The sequence below is a fragment of the Rhincodon typus genome, chromosome 9, assembly GCF_021869965.1.
Source record: "Rhincodon typus isolate 14 chromosome 9, sRhiTyp1.1, whole genome shotgun sequence".
In the NCBI taxonomy this organism is placed as follows: domain Eukaryota; kingdom Metazoa; phylum Chordata; class Chondrichthyes; order Orectolobiformes; family Rhincodontidae; genus Rhincodon; species Rhincodon typus.
In genome coordinates, this window is record NC_063340.1 from 16401287 (window position 1) to 16417824 (window position 16538).

Below are 16538 nucleotides of genomic sequence, written 5' to 3' on the forward strand. Positions count from 1 at the left end.
TTGTTCACCAGGTGGACTGTGGGTGGGGCTTAAACTCAGTTTGTAATTGGAAGAAAATAAGTAGCAAAGTGAAATGGTGTAATTTGCAGCTACAGGTAGAAATCCTCAATATTCCTCTCACAGCCTAGTGGCAGAAAGCACTCCAAGTTAGCTTGAAAGCCGCAAGACGACAATTTTGTATCTGATGGCAACCAAAACAAGGAGCTGAGATATCTACAGTTGAGGTTTTAAACAAAGGTTGGAGGGCTACTCGGCCCAAAACAGCAAGGATAGGGATGACCCCTATAAATATTACCTCCAAGAAGAAAGATCAGATGGTAAATTCCAGGTGCTGGGGAAAAAAAAAAAAAAGAGAGAGTGCCCATTACACTATACATAGGGGGAAGTTCAAAAGGAAATGAGGGGCAAGTTTTCTTTTTAAAAAAAACTAGTGGTAAGAGTCTGAAATGTGCTGCCAGCGGTTGTGATGGAGGCAGATATAATAGGGGTATTTAAGGGACTTTTATATAAGAACATGAATATGCAAGGAATAGAGGGATACAGACCACAGGCGGGCAGAAGGGATTAGTTTAATTTGACATCATATTTGGCACACCATAGTGGGCTGAAGGGCCCATGCCTGAGCTGTACTGTTCTACTGCTTTGACATCAGCTGGGAATATATACAGACAATTGTCAGTGCCACGTTACAGGAAAGTTATGAATGCATAACTATGCATTCATAAATTATGGACGACTAACAAGAATGGTTTCAGGAATGAGAAACTTCAGCTATGAAGTTTGATTGAAGTTAAGACTTCTCTTTGGACAGAAAGTAGTGGAGGAGATTTGATAGGGGTTTTGAAAATCAGTGCATTGGAAGGAGTAGCTAGGGAGGATCTGTTTGTGGTCATAAAAAGTAGTGAAATTTAAAGCGATGTGCAAACAAGTGCAAAAAAAAGGAAACTTTCACTCAGCAAGTAGTTTGGATAGGGAATGTACTGCTTGGAAATAGGAGGCGGCCGAGGGCTTTGGATGATTTAGATTTTTTAAAAAAAGTATGCAAGGGCACAGGGTAGTAGGGGTGGGGAATGAGGAGACTGACTAGCTAAATGATGCTCATTTGAAGAGCCAATGCAGGCATGGTGGACCAAATTGCCTCTTTTGTACTGTGATACAAAATTTTGATTTACTCAAATGGAGAGTATTTAAATCATTGATCTGCATCTTGTAGATGATGGTCAGGCTTTAGGGAGTAAGGAGGGGAGTTACTCCATTTTCAGCTTTTGAACTGCACTTACAGCCACAGTATTTCCTGAAGGAGTTTAGTTTCTGGCAATGGTATTCCCCAGAATGTGGAGGATTAAAGTATACAAAATCCATTGAATCCATAAGGAGGCAGTTAGATTGGTTCTTGCAGATTGTTACTTGCTGGACATCAGACAGTGGCCATCAGACCATGCAATTTAGCTCCCCAAGACTAGTAAGACATTGTCCAAACACATCAAGATCTGGACATGCACTGTTAAAAAAAAAAAAAAAGAGTAAAGACTGAATATCATTGACTAGTCAGTGACCATCCCCACGTCAAACCATATAGCAAATAAAAAAAAAGAGGAAGTAATTAATAAAAGCAGAGGATGGCAGGTGGGGCAGCACAGTGGCTCAGCAGTTAGCACTGCTGCCTCACAGCACCAGGAACCTGGGTTTGATTCTACCCTCAGGCGACTGTCTGTGCAAGTTTTGCACATTCTCCCCACGTCGGAGGGTTTCTGCCAGGTGCTCCAGTTTCCTCCCGCAGTTCAAAGATTTGCAAGTTAGATGGACTGGCCATGCTATATTGCCCTATTTTGCATTCAGGGATGCGCAGGCTGAGCGAGTTAGCCATGGGAAGTGCAGGGTTACAAGGATAGGTAGGGGGAAAATGGTCTTTGGAGAGTCGATGTGGACCCATTGGGCTGAACAGCCTGTTTTCACACTGTAGGGATTCTTTTTTGACTGATTCTATGACTCTACGACTGGGCCTGGGACACTATCAAATGCCACTCTTGCAGCGATGACCAGGGACTAAGATTAATCAACTTGTACACCACAATTAATCTTTTGGTTCTCATCTTAGCCAAGACACCAGAAGTTTATTTAACTCCACCCACATTCCTACTGACTCCTGTTTTGCTGGGCCTCCTTGACACCACATTCAGTCAAATGCTTCCCTTATGTTAGAGGGAGCTCGGTCTCTCACCATGTTTAAATCAAAACTTAATTAGGTCAGGGACCAAGTGACCCTACCTGAACCCAAACAGAAAATGTTAGTCCACAGGTTATTACTAAGCAATTCTTAAGACTGTTGGTGACCCCCTTCTGTCACTCAGTAGACAGATAGGGTTGTGTTTGGCTATGATGGATCTGCCTTTGTGGCAAGGATGTTCTTCAAATTTTCCACATAGGCAGCAAGATGTAAATGCTGTAGAAGTAGAACAGCTGCTTTAGGTACACATCTAGTTCTACAGAAGTCTTCAGTACTATTGTTGAAATGTGATGTGGAGGTGCCACTGTTGGACTGGGGTGGACAAGCTCAAAAATCACATGACACCAGGTTATAGTCCAACAGGTTTATTTGAAAACCAGCTTTGAGTCTTATTCCTTCAAGGTGTTAGACAGCGGTAATAAAATCAGATAATTTATAAGTAAAAGATCAAAAGTATCACACCACTGATGGGGATGTACTAGACAAACCCAAGATGCTGTTAAATCTTTAATCTGTTAGAAGGTTTTGATTAACATGTATTTAATTCCAAATTCCTTTCAAGTTACTGTCCTGACAGAACTAAAGGTTTTATCAGTGTAAAGAGCTGAAATGCAGTTAAGCCTCAGCTTTTGCAGTATCTAGTGCCTTCAACCATTTATTGAAGTCATACGGAGTGAAGCAAATAACATTTGATGCTTGGTGTATTGTTAATGATATTGGTCTAAAACCAATCCCTTGTTTACTGTCCTATTCTAGTCAATAGAAGTTATAAAATAAAATCAGTTGATCTGCTATACTGTTTTATGTGCTGCCTGCAGTGTCAGATGGACTGGATAGGTACAGTTGCAGACTTAAATCCACAAACAGCACCTGGGGACCTGAAACAAAGGGAAGTTTGCTAAAGGCAAAAAAAAAACAAACATGCTAGTGAGCCAGTTTCTATCATGTGAATTGTTCACCAGTGTCCAAATCTCTTGGCGATTTATCTGGAGAGCCCTGTGATTTCCAGTCACCTGTCAGCCTTTCCTGTTTGGAGTACATTGTTTTCTGGAAGACTGCACGTCTTCCGTTTGCTGCTTCAAATGGTCATTTGATTTCTTTCATGTTCTGCTTGAAATTCCCTCACTGGAGCATCACAGTGTAATTTCAGAAATTAATATCAGCAGTCAAGTGGTTTGCAGATCATTGGTGTGTACACTGGTTTTTGCAACTCTTGTCATTTTCCCCCAGCACCACTTTGGATTCAAAGCAAAGTTTCTGTAACTGCTGTTCCAGAGTCTGATCTGCCTTGAAGAGAATTGTTCCAGTTCTGCCCAAAGTGGTAAGCTTTTCACTGGATTGGTAATATATAGCTCAACTCTTTGGATCAATTATAAACCAAAAAGGTGCCTCAAAAAAGAAAAACAAAAAGGCAGCTCACATGGTATTCAAGTTTAAATTCACCTTGAGCTATTCAGCAATCTGTTTCTCTCCATCACAAAGAATGGAGAATCTGGCCCCGCAAACTCAGGTTCACCATTCTTTCATATTTAGATCTGAAAGTATTTCGCAAGCAGTCTGCTGCAGTTTCTGTCACAGTTCTAACATTTGACTTTCCACAGATTGTGACCAGTGAGGCGACAGCATGCTGGTATACCCACAATTGCTGATCCAAATGTCTACAATGCAAGACATGACATCCAAAAACAGATGATTGCATTTACACTGTAACAAGTGGAATTGATGAACTGTTATATGCTGACAGATTCACAATTTTAGATTTATTCATGGAGTCTGAAGCTTTTTTTTTTTAAAAAATAAAAGAAGAACTAATTCATAGGGTAGTATGATGGTCAAGATTGACCAGGCAAATGCCAATCACAGTCACCAGTTTAGGAACAGATCATGTGAAGTTTTACAAGTATGTCTGTTTGACATCAACTTCCATGAGATTGACAGTAGAAGCATGTTCACAATGGTCATGTGATATAGTTATGTTTGGGCTTGTCAGCGATGCCTGGATCATCGGTCTTTTAACAACTTCAGGTCTGATTTGGTGCACTGCCTCTACCAGAGAGAGAGAGAGAGAGAGAATGACTACCACTACCACAACAAAAAAAAACACACACCTTCCACATGGTCTCACAGTTTAGGTGTTCTTGTGATTGCTTCTATTGTTAAGTTTACACTTTGGACATGCAAACTTCACTGACTTGTAAGGATCACTTGACATTTGTAGCATGAAGGGTAGACATGCAGTACTACAAGCCTTTGGTTTGTCTATAAAGACTTGCTAGAAAGCCTCCACAGTTGTGAACACAACCATGAATTCAAGAATTGTGTTTGCTAGCTCTGAAAAATAATCAGAGCAAGCATTGTTCTTTACATCTGTTTACAAAAGTCCACCAATTTTATATGCTTCTACCCAAATGGAAACAATTTAATCTGACTGATTTAGTTGTGGTTCTTCCAGAAATTCAGCTATTAATGCTGATCTTTTAAAATCTGTGTAGTCCTTCATTCCTATTTGCTAAACAAACCTTAGTAGCTTGCAATGTCATATTCTGCAAGCTATAAACTGAATGCTGAACTTTTTAAAAAGTTTGTTAGGTGGTCTACGATGCCCCAATTTAAAATGGAGGAATTTTGTAGATATTCAACAAAACACCTTTGAACATCCCTTGCTGTGCTGGCTCACTAGCCAGTTTTCTACTGTTCCCTTACATTTCTAGAAGAGAAATTTTTTGAATCTTAAAACAGCTTTCAAGTAGGGGTATTTCTAGTTTAAAATGGAAATTGCAGATTTGTGCAAACAGAAAGCAGCCATAAACCAATTTTTAAAAATCTTAATTTTTTAAGCAAAGCTTTTCAGTGCGCAACTGTTTGCCTGCTAACATTTGTTTTAACTTCAAAGCTTTTTTTTTTTTAAAAAAAAGATAAAGCAGCTCCAATTCAGTTTTGCTTCCAGCAGTCAGTTGCTGTTGCTGCTTTTTTCTGAAAGTGTATTTCAGAAAAGTAATACCCAGTGCTCTACAGCATTGCCCTTCAGTATTTTAAAAAGAGGATGAAGAATCCACGACAAGTCTAAAGATTTGAAATAGACAATTATGTTCACCAAGTCATAACAATATTAGGGAGTGACTTTATGTGGCTTAAATTTATTTTAAAGCAGTAAAACACAAGTTACAAAAACAAACAAGCATTATAGCAGAGCAACTGGTTCCAATGTGCACTTACTGCATACTCCAGTTAGGCTGATTAGCTGATGGATAAAGTCATTTTAAGAAAAGTATATATACACAAAACACTGGGGATTTCAGGATGAAACCAAGACACCTGCACAACTTAAGACTGAAGCATTTGCAAATCATCATTTTGGCATTGACATGCTGGGTTTACACAACAAGGATGAGATTTACGGAGCCACTTCCAGTTAATTATCCACCAGAATTCACAGCTGGATGCATCAGTTCTACTTCTGATCTTTGGTAGGAAGGAGAAAGGAATAGATTATTTTCTAAATGGGGACCAGCTTCAGAAATCTGAAGCACAAAGGGTCTTGGGAGTGAGTCTTAGTTCAGGATAAGATGCAGATTCAGTTGGCAGTTAAGGCCAATGTAGTGTTCACATTCATTTCAAGAGGGCTAGAACACACAAAGAGGGACGTACTGCTGAGATTGTACAAGGCTCTAGTCAGACCACATTGTGAATATCATGAGCAGTTGAGGGACCATGTCTAAGGGAGGATATGCTGGCCTTGGAGGGAGTTCAGGGAGGTTCACAAGAATGAAGGGGATGAAGGGCTGCAATATGTGGAGCAGTTGAGGACTCTGGGTCTGTAGTCGATGGAATTAAAAAGGCGGGTGGAGGGGGTGTGGAATCTCATTGAAATATACAGTATACCAAGAAGCCTAGATACAGCGGATAAGGATGATGTTTCCACTAGGAGCCTAACACCGGAGGGCATCTCCTCAGTGAAGGAACTGAAATCAGGAGGAATTTCTCCAGCCAGAGGGTGGTTAAACTGTACTGGAATAGAAAAGGCAATCAAGGGTTACAGTGAAAAGGCAGGGGAATGGGGTTGAGAAACCCATCAGCATGATCAAATGTGGAGCAGACGTAACGGGCTAAATGGCCTAATTCTGCTCCTATGTTTTATAGTCTTATGTTCCATTGATTGAGGGAGTTTAGTTTGGTCTATTGACTGGCGCTTCCTCTGGCATACAAATTGTCCTATTTTTAAGATAGCCTGGTGCTGCTGCTGGCAGGTCCTCCTGTACTCTTCATTGATACAGGCTGTTCCCATGGCAAGGGCAGAATGAGAAAGGTTACATTGTAGTTGAATAGAGTTCTGCTGCCCCTGGTGGCCAGCAGTTATTGATGCCTGGTCTCAACTTCTGGACTATGGGCAACAGCTCATTTCTGAAAATGAACAGACCAAATGAGCTTGTGTTTGAGGGGCAAGGCCTGGAAGTTAATTTCAGGTTGAATCCTACAAACTGCTTCATAACCAGTAAAGAGCATTAAATGTTTAAAAAACAGAATAAGTTGGCTACTGAGCAGGTCAGTGCTGGGAAATGGTTCCAGCAAATCTGGACATTATGCTCCAGCAAATGGCAGATGTTGAATGGTAACTGGGACCTTGGAGGAGGTTGACCATTCCATGAAGACTGAGTTTAGACTTGGGTTTTGGTGTTTTCTGTGAAAAAGGAATCTGGCTGTTGGCTTTACTGCATGAACATCTGAAAGCTGTCTGCCTAACCTCCCTCAGCTTTCTATTCTGAGCTTCCAAGAACCGATAAGTATTATTGCCTTTAAATTGGAGTGAACTGTCAAGGTGACCCTGATCAACATCTTCACAAAATTAACCAAGAAAATGTCTGTGGAACAATGTATTGTGTAAAACAAAACCTGGCCAGTTTCATTTATCTCCATTCTTTTTGTTTCAGTCCTATTCACACAAAAAACAAACTTTTGTTTATAGCATAGGCCCAGTTAGCAATTTAACAATAAATGCAACACTGCTGTGGCTTTCAGAGGGGGGTGTTTTGTCCTGGGTTGCTTTTTTTGGGACAGAGATTAGGGGGCAGGTACTGTGTACTCCACAAGATTAAAAAAAATTTAAAGCCTTTTCTTTATAAAAAAAGCTAGAACAATAGAAGCACCTTCACTGGGTGTGGTCAAGCTCAGATCAAACACATTTTAGATTTCAGCAGTTGCTGTGGTGGGCTTGAAGAAATGGAAGTTATTCCCAATCCCCCTGCCCCTTGATTACAGCCAAAGACTGGGGATTCTCTTCCAAGGCTGTTTGATTACATGCAAGACAAATCAGTTTTCCAAATTTGCTTTTCTGCCAAAAGGTGGTGTTTATACAATATTACTATAATCGGAACAGTTAATAATCGTTACTATTTATTATTCTGTTAAGTTATTCTATGTTTTGCTTAATGTCGTGTAATTCATCTAGAAAACACCTTCCATTTGCTTTTAAAAAAGTTAGGTCTAAACATTTAGTTTTGGGGGGTGGGGGGGGGGGAGGCGGGTGAAGAGGGGGGGTGGTGGTGGAGGAGAATCTGGTCTGGTCCATAACATAAAATAATCCAAAAATTTTTTTTAAGCCACAAATGGATATCAAACATTGGTTATTCAAAAAGTCTGGCTAGGAATGACTGGGTTCCTATTTTGAGTCTTTGAATATTTTAAATTATGCTGTGTTATAATGGAAGTAGAAAGGCTGATTTGGTCTGGCTGTCTTTGTGTTAAAGAGTATTTAAATTCCATCTTGTGTCACGGTGGGATGTGAACTCTTGTTCCAAGCATTAGCCCAAACACACCATGTCAAGGTCCCGATGCATCCCAGCAACCTGTGCACTATAGAGTCCTGACAAAAAGAAACAAAGTTGTGTCTTCAGCAAACTTACTCCCAGATTACTCACTAGGAGACTAGTAACCTGGTGCTACCACTGATCTATGACGTTTAAGCGCAGAAGTTTCACTCTCGGGATGAACAGTCCATTGAAGCATTGAGGGAGCGTTACATGGTGGGAAAGGTTTTTTTTTTAAAAAAAAACTCATTCATGGATATAGGTAGCAGGCATCACTGGCCTGGTTGGCCTTTATTGCCAATCTCTAGTTGCCCTTGAATAGTTGTTTGCTAGGTTATTTCAGAGAGTGTATTTTAAGAGTCAACTCTATTGTTGAGGATCTGGATTTACAGGTCAGATCAGGTAGGTAGTTTTTATTTTCTAAAGGCATCATAATAAATAGCCATCTAGTTCACTAAACAAAAAGTCACCACATGACTAGCTTTTAATCCAGATTTTGTTGCATTTGAGATAGTAGGAACTGCAGATGCTGGAGAATCTGAAATAATAAGGTGTAGAGCTGGATTAACACAGCAGGCCAAGCAGCAGAGGAGCAGGAAAGCTGACATTTCTGGCCTAAAAGGGTCTGGGCCCAAAACGTCAGCTTTTCTGTTCCTCTGGTGCTGCTTGGCCTGCTGTGTTCATCCAGCTCTACACCTTGTTATCTTTGTTGAATTTATATTTGGGCCACTGAGATTCAAACTCATGCCTCCAGGCCATTAGTCTGGTACTCTGGATTACCAGTCCCATGACAATCTTTGGACAAGATGTTAAACCAAGACTGGTCTGACTTGTCAGGCAGCAAATGGTAGTGCAGACTCACCAGGCTGAATGGCCCCTTTCCTCAAAGTAGGAGTTCTAGGATTCTTCCCACCATTGGCCAATCCTTTTGAATTTTAGGAAGGCTCAAGGACAATTTTTATGTTGAAATCCATATAGTCCAAGGAAAGGCTCAGACTTAGGTTTAATAGCATCTTGAAACTGGAGATATAGTAACTTGATGCAATGATCCAAACGATAACTTTAGGTACTTTGACAAGTCACAAAATTCCCTTCCTCCCAAGTGTAATCCAAAATGAACACTGGCACCAGGACAAAGCTTTTTAGCTGCTCAGATATTACCTTCACTCATGGAAGCAAGAATCGCTGTGAAGAAGGGGAATTTGTTCTTTGCAAAGGTGGCAAGCCTTGTGGGAGAGTCAAAAGAACATAGGGTAGTGGCTGGTGGTTGGAGGAGAACAGATACATGCACGCAGATAGAATCTAACCAACTGATTAGATAGAAATGGATCAAGCCAGTTTAATCTGCCATCCAGCTTGGACGTTAAGAGTCCATGATCAGGATTGAAACCCTCCATTTAGGCTATCAAAAAAATAGCGGTTTTTTTCACTCACTGTTTGGTAAATACCAAACAAATTGGCTACTACATTTCCTTTGCATCAACTGCAGAGAATATATTTCACTGAATCATGTCCAAAAATCTAAAAAGCAGACCCCATTTCATAAATACATGTGGTTTTGTTTTAAATCCCACTCTCAGAACATGGGCAATGTCATTTAACATCCATCACAATTCTTCAAGCTGCAAACAAGTAGCTATAGTTTGATAGACAAATTTGTTAAGGGTCATAGATGGGCAATATAATAGCCATGTTACTGGGCAATTGTGCCATTCTTTGCACGGTCAAATCCTCCTGTCAGTTTAAATATTTTTTACCCCACTCCCTTTTTCCCCCTCTAATCTATAAAATATTGGAATTAAAAAGGTGACTGCAAGAACTGTCGGATTAATGTGAAAAAAAATTAATTAGTTCATCATCATCTCGGGAGGGCCTGGGTCAAGATGCAGAAACAGGCAAAAAATAGGAGATGGAACTACATGATCTTTGTGATCAAAATCATGTTTGTAGTTTAGAAGTAACAACAATATTCCACCACCTCCTTGTTATCAGGCAAAATATTGACAATATTCACACAAACTTCTTGCTCAAGTGCTTCAAGATTCATTGACACAGTTCTGCATAAAGGATTTGCAAAAAAAGGAAATCTGAAGTAAATTATAAATGCCACTTAGCTATCCACAACAGCCTTAGAACAAGGATTGTGGTAGCCAAAATGGCTCTTTAAATTTCATGCTAGCTGTTCAATTTAGAGGTGAAAAGAGGGTGAGAGCAAGAAAGTTTGAAACATTCTGGAAGACACTGCACTAAGTTTAAAAACAGATACAGCATGACAACCATTTGGTCCATTTATGCTTATGCTAGTACCTTGCTCAAGAAATCCAAAACAAATCCCAAGACTGTTGTCCTATATCTTTCTTTGCACTAAAAGGATGTCCAATCACCCAATCCAATCCCTACCAATATCCCATGCGCAAATATATTTGTACTCTCTCAAAAACAGATCAATGAACATTGGTTGAATTTTTTTTGCCTAAAACAAAAAAAAAAATCATCTTGGCAACTGAAATGTATGGACTAGGGCCTAAAAACATTAAGATTCAGGAATTGAAATTTAACTTCTGAAGGAAGTTGCCTGGACTGATTCCTCCAAACACAAATCAGAACCAAAATATGTTTGAATCATAAATAGTTTTCAATATAAAGCTAGTCCTGAGAAACTAGTCAGAAAATCAAAACAGTTGGTTTTAAAAAAGTCAAAAAACTGGTCCATTAATAATTAAAATTACAGAAACTAAGCAATTCAGCTCAAAATATATCTGACAACATTTCAATAAGCATAGCAATGAACCAACTTGAAGATGACATTTACGACTTTCCAAGACCAACCATCTTGAAGTTTCAGGACAGAATCTGAATGTAATCCAAGGCAAAGTAGACCAATTTATCAGCAACTTATTGACTACCTCAAAAATTTCCACTGTCAACGTGCAGCATTTAGCATCTACGGCTTATGTACGTGCATAGTTGCAAGTCTGAGCAAGAGGGACAATTCAAAGTAGGAAGTGGCTGTAGTGCAACTCCAATTGTAAATAACTGCAAAACACTACTGCAACAGTACAAGTCAGGAACAGTGTTCTACATTGGGGTCATTTTAAAATAATTTATTAATGGTTACAAAGAACATACCAACCTTCACTTTTGGAAACGGCCTCTATCCTTTCGAGTGCCTTACCTGGCATCTTGACAATTCAATAGCAGAACCTGAAGAGAAAGAAAAAAGGAGTAGGTTCTTAAACATGGTCCAAAATATCCCTGTGACAAATACCCTAAATTATACCCAAAATGTATAATCTTGCATCAACGTTGGTGATAGCACTCTGAAATCTAAACTTTCTTAGAGGAAAGTCCCATTCAATTTCAGATGATGTTTGTAATGCTGATGGTATAACATACATAAATCAGGATGTTATTTTTCAGTGAGATATTAAAAACAGACATTGGCTGCCCTCACAGGTGGGTCTAAAATAGATTCCATAGCACAAAGATGACCAGGAAGGGAGCTCACACTGGTGTCCTGGCCGACATCTATCACATCAACGATATTATCTGGTCACACACTGGTGTTGAAAAAGGAAGCAGTGCACAAAATTGGCTGTTACAAAGTTGCATGATAATACTACATAATTGACTATCCAAAGTAACAGAAATGTCAAATATTACAGATAACAAGGTGTAGAGCTGGACGAACACAGCAGGCCAAGCATCAGAGGAGCAAGAAGGCTGACGTTTCGGGCCTAGACCCTTCTTCAGAAATGGGGAAGAGGGTTCTGAAATAAATAGGGAGAGAGGGGGAGGCAGATAGAAGATGGATAGAGGAGAAGATAGGTGGAGAGGAGACAGACAGGTCAAAGAGGCAGGGATGGAGCCAGTAAAAGGCGAGTGTAGGTGGGGAGATAGGGAGGGGATAGGTCAGTCCAGGGAGGATGGACAGGTCAAGGGGGCGGGATGAGGTTAGTGGGGAGGAGAGGGGGGGGGGGCTTGATGTGGGAGGAGGGGCAGGTTAGGGAGGCGGGGACAAGCTGGGCTGGTTTTAGGATGCAGTTGGGGGAGGGGAGATTTTGAAGCTTGTGAATTCCACATGGATACCATTGGGCTTCAGGGTTCCCAAGCGGAATACGAGGTGCTGTTCCTGCAACCGTCAGGTAGCATCGTTGTGACACTGCAGGAGGGCCAGGATGGACATGTCGTCTGTGGAACGGGGCTGGGGGTGGGGAAGAGTTGAAATGGTTTGCGACTGGGAGGTGCAGTTGTTTAGTGCAATCTGGTCCCCAAGCCTCCGCTTGGTTTCCCCGATGCAGAGGAGGCCACAACAGGAACAGCGGATGCAGTATACCGCATTAGCAGATGTGCAGGTGAACATCTGCTTGATGTGGAAAGTCTTCTTGGGGCCTGGGATGGGGGTGAGGGGGGAGGTGTAGCACTTCCTGCGGTTGCAGGGAAAAAAAAAGTGCCAGGTGAGGTGGGGCTGGAGGGGAGTGTGGAGCAAACAAGGGAGTCACGGAGAGAGTCGTCCCTCCAGAAAGCAGATAAGGGTGGGTAGGGAAAAATGTCTGTGGTGATGGGGTCAGACATATCATTGAGCTGATGACTTGCAAGTATTACAAAGAGCAGAGCAAAGCAGAACCTGCTAATAATCCTGAAGTTCCCAAATGAATCTCAAGTGAAACTTTACTCAAATCACCAATTGAAAAAAAGTACTTTTCGGCCAACGTATTTTATTTGTTCTATAGTAATGGTGTTCAGTAGAAAAGTCAACACTTTAGTTCCATTTCTCTCCCCTATGCAGATGGGCTTAAATTTATACCATGGCCCTTTTAAAGGGCAAAGGTGTACTGCTGCAGTGTTTTGCTTCTGTACCAAGATGATGAAAAATAAAAAACAGGAACCTGTGATGATCCCAGCTGACGGTAACCATTGGATAAGTGAAAACTAGCTTGATAAAACTAAATTTTAGTTTTTGCAATTTGGGTACCTTAGCAATCAGCCAGTGAACATATTCACAAGAGGCTGTCAGTGTACTTTCAGCAGAAGCACAAACCTTATTATAAAAAGAGGAAAAAGAATAAGTTAATATACTGCATAAGAACTAACAATCTTGTGTGATAAAACTGTTCCAACTTCATTACCCTCAACAGCAACAGTACAGATAATTAAACAGTAAAACAATACCAATTTCAAATTGAAATTTCTTGCTGAGTTGGTACAACTGTACCAGATTTGCTCCCCCCGCCTCCCAGCATATTGCTGCTTTCACACGATGCTTTAAAAACAGAAAAAAAGTATTGACTAATGAACTGCTAACCACAGCTCGTTTCTTTTATGGGTTCCTCAGAGCCCCCTGCCACAATCTGTTTCTGGCGCTTTAAGATCTAAACCACTCCGGGCCTCTTTTCTGCCATGACTATTCCAAGACCAAGCTTGCTTTGCTACTTGTCAGGTCTTTTTCCGGGGAAAAAAAAAAATGGACACTGCCCTAGAAAGAAACCTGCCTACTCAAAAATGACTTTCTGGAGAACTTTCTCTCCCTACAACACAAGACACCTCATTGCAATGCAGCCATTTTCCTTTATTTGCACCCCCAACCCCCACTCTTCAGGCTCTAGACTAGTTACTCAAGGATTTTAAACACAATTTTCATATAGTCAATTTTAGACCACCATTACCATTTTCAGAACCTAAAATGCAACAAAATTAGGTCCTTCTCTTAATAGAAATATAAAGCAAAAATTAAAGTTATGTTTCTGCCCACATTAGAACCCAAATTTCCAAATAATCCATTGTGAACCTCCGCCACAAGGTGAGGAGCACATTTCAGTTCTGAGGAATGGTCACCTGACTATTAAACAGTTCTACTTTCCACAGATACTGCCAACATTTATCCTTTACTCAAATTAAAGTAACAGATTTCTGGTCATTTGTTTGTGGGCTGTTGGCAATGTGCAAGTTTCTTCCATTTCAGAAACCACTGTGCTTCAAATGTATTTTGAGCTCCAGAGAGCATTTTTTGGGAACATCCAGTGTTTGCGAAAATGCAAATCTTTGACAATAAAGTATAGTAAAAAAAAAACTCAGCAACCAAAAAAAAAAAAAAAAAAAAAAAAAAAAAAACAGGCGACTGGTGGGTTAACAGCATCCAGACTTTAGCATACCACTCATGTCATCTCAGAGTTTAGAAAGTGCTTCGGAACAGTCGATGGTAAAGTGGAAAAAACCACCACCATACCTGCAATTAACAGTGAATTATTTATTTCAAAATAATTCAGGATGTGGGCATCGCTGGCTATTTAATCTGACCAATACCCCCTGACGTTCAAATGTCATTACCATTACTGAATCCACAACAACATCCTGGGAGGTTATCATTGACCAGAACTAGAACTGGACTAGCCATATAAAACAAACAAACCAACCAACGTGTGCTGCAAAACCAGTCAGAGGCTCAGGTCCTGCAGTGGGTAACTTCCTGCTGGACTCCCAAACCTGTCCATCTACAAAACAAGATAGAAGTCAAGAGTGTGCTGCGAGTACTCCCTGGACAAATGTAGCACCAAACACTACAAGAAGCTCAACACCATCTAGGACAAAGCAGCCCATCCAAGTTTCATAAAAGAAACAAATGGCACCACATCCTTGTGGAATTAGTAGCAGCAAGGTGTACTGCCTACATGATCACTATAGAAATTCATGAAGACTCCTTAGACAAAAAAAAAAACACTACCATCTCGAACAAGAGCAGCAGATACTTGGGAACACACCCATCTCCAAGCCTCTCATCTAGACTTGGAATATAAAACACCTTTGGTGTCACTGGATCACCATCCCTTACTACACCAAATATAAACAAACAGTTCACCACCTCCAAGGGCAATTAAAAAGATCAGCAATAAATGCTGATCCAGCCAGCAATACCCATATCCCAGGAGTTAATTTACAACTAGAGATGTGAGGACTTTGTTGTTTCTTGTGCTTTGGTTGATGCCAGGTGGTCTATCTAGATTGAAAATTTCTTTCATGGCTCTGGGCCATGAGGGCAAATTAGGAGTCAGTGCATTGCAATGGATCTGGACTGATATGTAAACTGAACTAGGGAAGGATATCAGATCTTCCTCTTAAAGAGAAAAGTAATCTAGATGGATTTATGTGACAGTTTCATCATCATGAGAAGAGTCAATAAATTCTAGAATGTATTTATTGGTGGGATTCAAACTGATGGCCTCAGTAGCTTGGGTCTTTGCAGTCCAATCACATTACCATCAGTCTCTAAATGGAAGGTGTGTGTGTATTATAAAAAGTCAAAGAGTGAAGACTTGAATAAGAAATTGGAAGAATGAAATCTGAAAATCAGAAAGCTGTACAGGAAAGCACCATATGCAAAATTTCTACATTAGAATACAGGCAATTCTCAGGTTGCAAATGGGTTCTGTTCTGTAGTCTATTCGCAAGTGGATTTGTACGCAAGTCATAATGCAGGATAATAAAAATCAGCCATAAATACATAGAAAATTTTCATATGTTGAATTTTAAAGTTATACTTGTGATCCCATACAGAAGTGTGAATGTTAAGTCAGGAACCCCCAGTTCTCAATTTACTGGACTTGTAAAAGCTGTTGTTACAAAACAAGATATTAAAATATTACAGAAGAGGCAAAATCTTTTATTGCCAACATTCTACTCTTCATCTCAATACAGCTGTATTAGCCTTAAATATTTACACTATATCCCACGTCAGGCATACAGCCTTCTAAACAAAGTGTGGCTTGTATAAGCCACAGGACTCAACATGAGCGGGCTCAGTATCCTGCAGTGAACAGCTAAGTGCACCACCTTTGGGGAAGCCTAAACAGAGGATATGATCTAGTCATAAGTTTCATAACTTGTTACAAAAAAAAAAGCAAAGCGTCATCCAACTGAAAGCTTTCATCTGGCTGCTACGCATGCAAGGTGTTAGGCATCTGCAATCATAATCAGAACACAGTGCCTGTCCAGTCATGTTCTTCATTTCCTTGCCTATATATTTCCATTCACAACAGGACATTGCTCATATGCTTTTGAGAGGTTCAATTGGAAAAATAACAGCATTTTCCATCCACAACACCTCTCCGCATTCCAAATTTATAGGTACTGCTACACACAAAGGGAGCACAGCCCATCCAACTCACCCATAAGCTTGTTGGTTATGACAAGAGTTGTTGGCTAATCAAACCAACATCTATTAGTTTACAGCAAACTCAAAGTAAATGCCCAACATTGGGCAATAGTAAGAACTGCAGATGCTGGAGTCAGAGATAACAGTGTGGAGCTGGAGGAACACAGCAGGCTAGGCAGCAGAGGAGCAGGAAAGTTAATATTTTGGGTTGGGACTCTTCTTCAGAAATGGGTGCAGGTGGGGGTGGTGGGAAGAGCTCAGAAATGAAGAGAGAGAGAGGAGTGGGACTGGGGAAGGCAGGTGGGATGGTAATAGGTGAGTGCAGGTAGGCAATGGTGGGGATTGGTCAGTGAGGTGG